The following is an 11,213-nucleotide window of genomic DNA, read 5'->3' as shown; positions in this document are numbered from 1 at the left end:
GTTTATTTACCAAAACTGTCCAAGCGTGTAAGGTATGTGACCTCAAAAAAAAAGGTTCACTCGAATAACAATGTTGAGTTGCAAGTAACAAGTACGAAAATCTAATTCAAAATTAAAAGTTACACTAATTTTTTCTTATTCTGTTCATTCAAAAGAATTAAAATATTTAGTATGTAGTATTTTTTTATACTTATTTTTCTTTGCGCTATGTAAAATCGTACAACAATGTGTTGTATTTAGGCTGTTTTTTTACCTTTCTTTTTCATTACAATTGGGGGAAAAAAAATCAGATGTATCATGCATTTATTTGCTTTCTCTATTTTTTATCAAAGTTTACTCATCAATTATTTTTTCATCCACAGCCTGTACATTTATTCTCACAATCTAAACTATTGTACATATGTTTTGTTATGTTCTTGACTGGAGTGACGAAATATTGTTTAGATGTAGTTATTGTATTGTTAGACCTGTCGAATTCGTGTATAACTATGTTTGTTTTTGACAATGGGTAATGATATTCAAGCTTATCGCTCGTCGATAGGTCAATTCTACTGTAAACTTAATTCAGTATTCTGTAGGAAAATGATGTATTTAAGAAGAAGACACAATTATTTATTTGAACTGTTCTTGCTTATTATGAAATGCAAATGTTTGAAGTCGGTATGCTATTCTATATATCTTGATTTGTTTCTATTGAAACCAATGTTAACATTTGTGATATTATTATTGATAATGCTAAGTAATGATGTAGAAGTTAATCCTGGTCCTTTAGGTGGTTTTTTCTCAATTTTTCACCTTAATATTAGAAGTATGCGTAATAAAGTAGACTATGTTGAAAACATTAGTAATGAAGCTGATGTGATTTGTTTAACCGAAACGCATCTTGACGAAAATATAAAAAATGAAGATATTCTTATTGAGGGTTATAATAGAGATCCTTATAGAAAAGACCGCAATAGCTCAGGAGGAGGAATTATAATCTATATTAGTAAATTTATTCAAGCCAAACCGAGACCCGATTTGGATTTTGATAATGAAGCATTATGGCTTGAAATTACCTTCCCTTCTAACAAATTACTCCTTTGTGTTGTATATCGACAACCTTCAAACAACAATACTTTTTGGGATAAATTTCATGAATCTATCGAAAATGCAATGAGCTATACTCCAAATGTTGTTATAACGGGTGATGTAAATGTAGATTTTCTTACTGGCCATTCACATAAAATTTTTGATATTATGAGACTAAATGGCCTTAAGAATGTTATAAACGAACCAACCAGATTTTGTGCCACACGCCAGTCCTTGTTAGATCCTATTTTGGTATCAGATTCATGTGATGTCTACGATTCCCATGTAATACAAATAGATCGTACGTATAGTGATCATGACGGAACTATTATATTCTTGAATAATCTCACTAGGTCACAAAATAATACTACTTATAAAAGAATGATTTGGGACTATCGAAATGCCGACTTCGACAAATGTAACGAGCTCATTGCTACTTTTGATTGGGAATCAATAATTAATGCTGAAAATAGTATGGATCAAAATTGTAAAAATTTTACAAATAAATTTCTTGAATATATTAATGACTGTATCCCACAAAAAGAAGTAACTATACGACCAAATGATAAAATATGGTTTAATTCTGACCTACGGAGAGAAATACGTAAACGTGATAGACTACACAAACAAGCTCGTAGGTCCAATAGTATTCCAGATCTGAATAAGTATAAAAAGCAAAGAAATAATGTGAATAATTTAAAACGATACACAAAAGATCAATTTTACTTAAACGCAAATAGTTTGTTGGACGAGTTTGCATCTGGTAATTCTAAATCGTATTGGTCATTAATGAAAAAATTAGCTAAGACATCGGGTAATTCTACTCATATCACTCAACTTAAAAATGAAAATGACGAATTAGTCACTGAAAATTACGATAAAGCATGTCTTTTGAATAAGTATTTTTGTTCCATATCTACTATAAATGAAAATAATGATAAATCTCCAGAATTTCTGACTAGGTCAAATTCTAAAATAGATATTTTCTTTATAAACTCAAATCAAGTCATTGATATTTTGCAGACTTTAAAATTGGGAAAAGCATCAGGTAATGACTCATTTAGTCACCAAATGCTAAAAAAGACAAGTTATACTGTCAGTGTACCCTTATCATTGTTATTTAATTTGTCATTTGAAAAGGCAGAGTTTCCTAGTCAATGGAAAACAGCTATTGTCATGCCGTTATTCAAAACCGGAGACAAATCACTGGTTTCCAATTATAGACCAATCTCATTATTATCAGCAGTGGGTAAAGTTTTTGAAAGAATTGTGTTTAAAAATGTATTTAATCACTTAATAGCAAACAATTTATTATACAAATTTCAATCAGGTTTTATTCCAGGTCATTCTACCGTTCACCAGCTAATAGAAATTTACTATAGGATATGCATGTCACTTGATGATCGCTGTATAACATCTCTTATATTATGTGATATCTCGAAAGCTTTTGATAGGGTATGGCATAGTGGCCTCTTAATAAAACTAAAAGCGTATGGTATTGATGGAAATCTGTATAAATGGTTTGAAAGTTATATTTCAAATAGAAAACAAAGCGTTTTTGTTTCAAATGCCTATTCGCCTTTTGATAATACTAATGCAGGAGTTCCGCAAGGCTCTGTATTAGGTCCCCTACTATTTCTTATTTATGTAAATGACATAGCTGATAATTTGACAAGTCTAACTCGATTGTTTGCTGATGATACATCTCTTTCTTATTCCAGCAATAATCCTTACACTATAGAGGATGTCTTAAACAGCGATTTAGAACAAATTTCAGTATGGTCTAAAGATTGGCTTATTAACTTTAACCCTAATAAGACAAAGGCTATGATATTCTCCTGCCATACTTCCCCAGATGATATTGAAATAGAATTTCAAAACCAATTAGTAGAATTTGTCTCCTGTCATAAACACTTAGGGATTACTTTTGATTCCAATGGTAAATTCCATACACATATAGAAAATATTTTAAAGTGTGCAAGCACAAGATTAAATGTTCTTAAAAAATTGAAATATGTATTGAATAGAAATTATCTTGCTCGTATATATTTAACTTTTATAAGACCCGTTATGGAATATGCATGTGAGTTATGGGATGGTTGTACTCAACAAGAAGCCGACAATTTAGAACATGTTCAGTTAGAAGCAGGGAGGTTAGTAACTGGGTTGCCCGTGTTTGCTAGTCGGGAAGCTATATATTTTGAAACTGGCTGGCAATTGCTTGTGGACAGAAGAAAATCCAGAAAGCTCAATATGTTCTATTCTTTACATAATGGGACTGCCCCTGATTATCTATGTGATTTAATGCCCCCGCTTGTTGGTCAAGTATCTAACTACGATTTGCGAAACAGTAATAATTATGTAGTACCCGCTTATAGACTAGACATAACTAGAAAATCCTTTTTCCCATCCACTACTATTGAATGGAACAGCCTTCCCCACGACATACGTACGTCCAAAAACATAAATATTTTTAAACGAAAGATGAAGTCCAAATTGATACAGCCACCTTCCTATTTTAGTTGTGGGGATAGAAAACTTAATATCATTCATACACGTTTGAGAAATATGTGCAGTTCTTTAAATTCAGATTTACATCGTGTTAATATTAAACCAAGTCCCGCATGCAGCTGTGGCCACCCTGTTGAGGATAGTATACACTATTTTTTAGAGTGCGCTCTTCATAACGAAGCAAGAGAAATACTGTTTTCAAAATTAGAAAGTTATGCTATATCCATTGAGCTTCTATTAGCTGGTGACGGTGACCTTTCTTTTCAGCAAAACAAAGACATTTTTGAGTCCGTACAATCTTATATCAGAATAACACAAAGATTTAAAACAATCAATTAACATTCTAAATTTCTACTTTACAACCTTTCACTCCAGTCTAGTTGTTTCATTATTATTCCTTATTATATTGTATTTTTTTTCTTTTTTCTTTTTATTTCTAATTTTTGTTTGAAGTATGTATTACATGCATTACTACTATGTTGTATTTTTTCTTTTTCGCCATTATCTAATGTACTTTGTGTTTATATTTATATTGGGAGAGGACGTCTCTAATGTTGTTATAACTTGTGTCCAATCCCTTTTGCTACTTTTGCAAATAAAATATGTTTAAACTAAACTAAAACAGAAACTTCTGACCTAGCTTTATTCGATCTGTTTTTTTTAATTCAAAGCTGCACAAAGTTTTCCCTATTTCGTTCGCGTGCAAACAATATAAACACGTCTTGTATGTGTGCATTAGCCTATAACATGTATATATACAGTCTCGTATGCGTATCTTTTGTATAAAAAAAATGTCCTTTTTAGTGGACCAATAAACAGAACACGTTTGATAGCTTTAGTTTAAATCTAACTCTGTTATGCAAGTAGCAGTATAGATTGGATAGTCTAACTCTTAAAGCATTGTAAATAGAAACTTAAAGTTTTATTGGAAATTTTACATTAATATTAAATTAAAATTTATGAGCAATATCGATTATGCTGTAAATATATATTGCCAAATTATTGAAGTGAAATGGAATTATAAAGCATTTCAGGATTCCAAACAATTCATATCGATTACACAAACAGTTTTATTAAGCTGCTTTGTTCATATTGGATATTGATTGAACCAAAGGATTCATACCTACTGAGCTGGTTGTTCAACATTGTATAAACCCATTCCAAAGGGAATTACTGGAATACCTCGAAGACCATTAGTGCTTTTTATTTTATATATATAAGAAAAATAGATATATTATTGACGTGTGTCCATTGTCATCACTTGAATGTATCTCTTACAGCCAATTTCATTGAGTGTGAAGCCAAAAGTAAAATCTCTGGTTAGCTTGCTTGTTAGCTGAACCGTGAAGTCATTGTTAGATCAGGTAAACTATCCTCCTTTAACAGTAGACTAGTTCAGCAGATAACCAATCTATCTGTCTGTTGGACTAGGCTACTTCGAAAGGTGTGTTGTATAACTGACCTAATAATGACTTCACGGTTCAGCTAACAAGCAAGCTAACCAAAGATATTACCTTTGGCTACACACTCACTGAAATCGGCTGTAAATGAAAAAGAAAACCATCTTCAGTTTCTGTAGGGTTCGTCAATCTCTTTAAATATTGAGCACCAATGTTTTTTTTTTCATGTGATAAACAAATCCCAGTTTGTCCAACTTTAAATGATGATTACCCAAATGACTGAATGAGTTTCGGATATAGCAACTACATTGTATAACAGACACACACAAGGTTAAAAGCAGAATTAGAAATTGAAAGAAAAATATACTAAATCTAATATTTTTTGACAGAACAGTGGTAACAATGTTATATATCCAACTTTGTATTTGTAATCTGATTGGGAGGGGGGTGTCCGCAGAGTACGGTACATCCAATCGTTTGGCACTCGTCCAAAGAACTTTCTATAATAATAATAAAAAAAGAACGTCAGCACAAAAGGCATGCATGCATAGATGTTTATTAGAGCCAGTACAGTTCAGACCCGTTCCGTTTTAGTTGCTTATTAATTTTTTTTTGCTTAACATCTAGTGCCAAGTAATGCATATTCATGACAATCTACATTTTAAAAGAGACCAATCAATAAAAAAATTGTCCTCCTCTAGTGTCGATTAAATATTTTACTTAAATATTGATATCAAAAGTCTAATGCAAATATTGATTAAACCTACCACTTTAACCAACCCATTATATTAAATTAAACTACCTGTTTTGTTCTATATTAATAATTGATAATTGTATATTTGACGCAAAACATCTTTCCAAATCAATATTATTTACCATTTTGGTAGATCTGTAATAAAAGTTTGATTGATTTTCCTATCCGTATTGTTTGAAAATAAGGAAACTATAAAAGTTTACTGTGAAATATCGATACGGGACCGTGTTTCTACATATATTATGCATGGAACTCTTCAGGTAACTTGATTGCCTAGGTAGCAGGTCGATAGTGGTATAAAACTTGATGACGCAGTTTCAGGACCATTACAGAACTGGGGAACGAAGATACAGGTGAGTGTATCTTTTTTATTATTATTTTTTAAAAAGAATAACGGCTGGTAAAAAAGAGACAGAATATTTAGGAAATGAAACAAAATCTGACAAAAACATGATTTTATGGTTAACGTTTTCAGCAATTACAGGTACTTTTTCTTGTTCGTCAATTGATACGTTAAAGATGTACGTCCGGCATGCTTAATGAGATTGCACAATCAGTGGTGAGTGAGAGGACACATCCACGTGGACCCGTCCGAATTCCATTCGAATGTCTATTTAAACGGATCCGTGACCCGTACACCACATCCCCATTAATCTGAAAATCTACAACTGAAATTTAACCAAACAATGTTAGATCTGTAAACTTACAGAATTCATTGTTCTTCTCTCAAAGCGAATCGAACTCCTGTTTTTGTGACAATGTGGCAACACCTACTGCATGCACAAGGCCAAGCGCCCTAGACCACTCGACCAACTAGGCTATATAAAATATAGCTTTCGTTAGTAGAGTGAGGCCTTTTCTCAACGACTAAGAGAGTAAAAAATGCAAAGATATATCTGATGTAATGTGGCATGCCAGTAAATGCCATATCTGGCAGATCAGCTATGATTTGTGTCTGTCGAAATGATGATGATATTATTTACCGATGGCATACAATCACATCAAAATTGAGTGACATATTTACGGCAATATTATTTTAATTTAGACTTGTAGATATAAAAAGGTATGGTATGAGTGCCAATGAGACAACTCTCCATCCGAGTCACAATTTGTAAAAAAAATATATATAGTCTAAATATGTGACAAATTTTATACACCAGACGGTCTCAATCGGACAACTATGGTTATACAGGGCTGACTTTACATTTATATAATATGAATACTTCGACCGAAATTTAGCCAAACAAATTGGAAATTTGCGGTAGCTAATTATTGTTCTTCACCCAGTGGCAATAAATTATAGATATATACAAGTGACGTCTCTGTTTAATTTATTTAAAACTTGACAGCACTCAGCGATACTTAAAGAGTGACAATACGCGAAGGAAAAAAGCAGGAATTATCAAAAATATTGGACAATACAACATACCAATCCAAGCAACAGCAAACAGCATCCAACTCCTATAGTGCATGTTCATTATATAAGGATAAATAGATGTTCATTTGAATTGGTCGCCTTAATTTAATTGATTGCTGTATCTTAGATTGCGGTGTTTATCTATGCAGACTATACAGAAATATAATTATATATATAGAATTAAGAAGATGTGGTATGTTTTCCAATCAAAATCTTGCTTGATATGAGAAATGGGAATATCTTTTATATATATATACTTATCTGTCATTCTAGATAATCTGTTTCTTTTTTGACTTCGGACTAAATAGAATATGTATATGTACTGAGCCAAAAAAGTTTAGCAACACTTTTTTTTAAAATTTTTTATTGGTTGTTTCTGGATTTTTTTTTTATCAACATCATTGATATAATCCTTAGTTTTACCTGGATTTTTAAGCAGTCGTACTTTTTTCCAGGTGATCGATTTCGCGCCATTTCAGCTTTGCGCGTGTAATTGATGTTTTACCTTCTGTACCTGTACTTTTAAAACGAAATTTTTTTTTTTTTGCACTAGCGTTCAGAAACCCACCATTGGTAAGAAAAACACATAAACGTTTGAAAAAATTGCATGGGGCGTCAATCAGGCCTCTCCGAAAATGACCGTCAGCTAGCTCTTGGAATGGTTGATGCCGGCATGAGTGTTGCTGACGTCTTGGCTCGATTTAATGTGCATAAGTCAACAGTTTAGGGACTAAAAAACAGATATCAACAAATTGCAACAGCACAGGATAGGTCGATATGTCGTAGAACAAAAACAACCATCGCCAAGAGAGGAGCGCTACCTTCGCTTTACGTCAACACGGGACAAGTTTGTTGTGGCCACAAGAGTAGTGCATTGACTAAGGGCAGCTGCTGGTGTGCCTGCCAGTCCTTAATTGATGCCCTTAAAGCATGGCCGAGAAATTGATTTTGAATAACACTATACTCATTTCAGCTTTTTGACCCTCCCGCGCTCCATACAAAAAAATATCCTAATGAATATGAGTGTTAAACATTCATGTTGCTTCTGACATGTCATAATTCCATTTTTTTATTATCAAAATTATATGTTGTTATGATTTTTTAATAAAATTAAATTTTATATTTATGTTGCTAAACTTTTTTGGCTCAGTATATTTCACTAACTTATGGGTAAATTAATTGGCTCCCAGATACAAAATTTTTCAATTGAATAAATGAATACATGGTAATTGTTATCCCTCAGTTTCTAAAGGCTTAAAGTTAACTGAAATGCGTCAAACTGTTTCAACGTAGCCAATCGCACATGCCCTTGTGATGTATATGTTACAGTAAATAGGTGAAATTAGGAATTACATGTAATTACTAAAATTTAGGAATTACAGGTAATTCCCGGTGCGCTTAGTTAATACAAGTAATTCCTGAAACGGCCCAGTTATTACCAGTAATTACTAATTTTAAAATGAGTTTTTACACCTATTTACTGACTGCTAAAACAATGTTGTGTTATGGTCAGATGATCAAAAGATATGGTAATACTTACTAGAAGATCAGTTAGTACTCTTAAAATATTGAATGGTTGATTTGTATTCAAAATATCTTGAATTAATATAGACTTTCAAATATTTGGTTAAATCAGGGTAACTTTAGTTTGAATCCAAAATGGTTAAAGTTGAGCATTATACAGATAATGTTTGACCAATTTCAGCAGACATGGAAATCAGATATGGAAAATTCTCCCAAAGCATTATGTTTTAACTTTTTTCAAAAAATCTTTGAGTTTGAAGAATATTTAGACTTATTACCTTATAAAGATCAGATAACGTTGTGAAGGTTAGGAACTGGAATGAACTGTTATGTGCATTAGCTTCGAGATAATTTTTTTTGTTAAATCATTTATAAAAATGATATAGTGAAATTATAATTCCCTGTTAGTAGCCAATCTAGTTATATTTTGTTAAATTAACTGAGAAACAAGGTTAATGAGTTGTGCACTTGCGAGTGAATATTTGGACCTCATTGAATATGATTGTATTCATGTGACCTTCAATTCAACACCTAGCTGAAGATGGGTTATCGATGTATTAAGCTATTAAAATTGTAAGGGTTTTGCAGAACAAATAGTCTCGCCTACTTTTGCTGTTAATCGCAGGCTCAACAAAATTAAGGAAAAAATATTAAAATTTTCCTCTAGATACTATCTTTTGACTAGCACTATAAGAAGCTTCTGTCAAAATTGGGTAAAAATCCAGGATAGTTTATAAAATCTAATGTTTTAAAAACTTTAACTGCAGAGTGTATGTTATGATAACTGGGGAAAAAAACTAGTCTATTTATCATGTTTATAAGTAATATAGGGAAAAAAGGATTTTTTTTACAATCTTTACTTTCGGATATTATCTTATGATCATAAACATTTAGCTTCTGTCCAAGTTTGATAGAAATCCAAGATATTTGGAGAAAGTTATTTTAAAGTTTTAAACCACAGTGCATGATTGAGATTTTAGTTTAACAAAATTATGAAAATCAATTTTGAATTAATATCATTGTCTTGCATGCATATATTTACTGAGTTTAAAGACCTATAAAACAACCATTTTCCAGTTTCAATTCACAAACACTAAAGAGTATGCACTTTTGATGTGCCTTCTATTCCTACATCCCCAAGTAAGCTCCCTTAAAATCCCTACCTCTTTACTTTCTTATTTTGTATCTTGAGTTATGTTTTTTTCAATTTTAAAACAAAAACATCAAGTTAGTAAATAGCTGTAAAAATGACAAAAAAAATCAGTAATTACCAGTAATCACCGAAACAACTAGTAAATACATGTAATTACTAAATTGGCTAGTAATTACAGGTATTTACTAAAATATTTAGTAATTACGTGTAATTCCTAATTTCACCTATTTACTGTAACATATACAACCCAAAATAAATTACATTATGACGGATGCAGACTGTAGGCAAAACATAAAATAACAAAAATACCGACCGTCCGAGTAAAATTAAAACGAAAAGTTCCTAATCAGATGGCAACCGTTAAAGCTCAAACACATCGAAAGAATGGACAACAACTGGCATATTCCTAAATCATGGAACATTATACATTAATATGAATGCAAAGTGCAGTAAAACGGGATTGCTATTACTTTGAATTGCAATTTCTCAAAAACCTCTTCACAATACTATGATTGTGTCTGTGTTTTAAATTATATGATATGTACATCAATATTTCCATTTTTATGATATGAAAATCATATGGAGTCATCGGCTTAGTGTTTTGTGTCATAGAAAGGAGGGAAACATTTTTGATTTTGCCGCATGACAACGTCTCGGCGATGAGCTTATTTTGTAAAATGTCGCAATTTAATTTTAGGTGCGGAGTCAGATTTTAAAATAGGGGGCTAAACAAGACAACATAAGGATTAAAACATTTAAAAAGTCTATGTATTTACAAAATGTACCACAGTATAGCCCCATAAAGGGAACCGGGTCCCCTGTCTCCATCTAAATCCGGCTGTGGGACTCAAATGCGTGAAACCCGAAGAAGAAATAAAGAAGAACGATATATATGAGATTACAAAAAAAAAACGACAACGTTTCGGTAGATAACTAGGGAAATTATTTATGATTTTGCATTATATTCGGTTTTTTTTAATCTTAAAAATAATCTTCAAAATCTTGGCAAATGTGGCCAAATTATATAGTAACGGATGGATATACTTATCTGCTAAATTACTAGTTTCATTGAGAAAATTAAATTGTAGTCGTTTTATTTCTGTGCTCGTAAATTAGCATAACATACATCTTCGTCAAAAAATATGCAGCGAATGCATGATTCAATAATGTGGTCAATTTTAGATAACGGGAGGCTCTTAAAGTTTACGTTGTTTCGTAGTAAGTGTAGCTTTTTAAGAAGGCACTGGCTACGATCACGCTGAAAATGTAATAATAACAAAAATGTTACTGTTACGTAAAGGAATTAGTGTTTAATTAGAATTTATCCTGCCATGTGATAAAAAAGTGGTATGTAAAACTACATCATAAAACAGACATGACAGA

Source organism: Mytilus edulis, chromosome 8 (genome assembly GCF_963676685.1).
Source record: "Mytilus edulis chromosome 8, xbMytEdul2.2, whole genome shotgun sequence".
Lineage (NCBI taxonomy): Eukaryota > Metazoa > Mollusca > Bivalvia > Mytilida > Mytilidae > Mytilus > Mytilus edulis.
Note: the sequence above shows the minus strand (reverse complement) of the source record.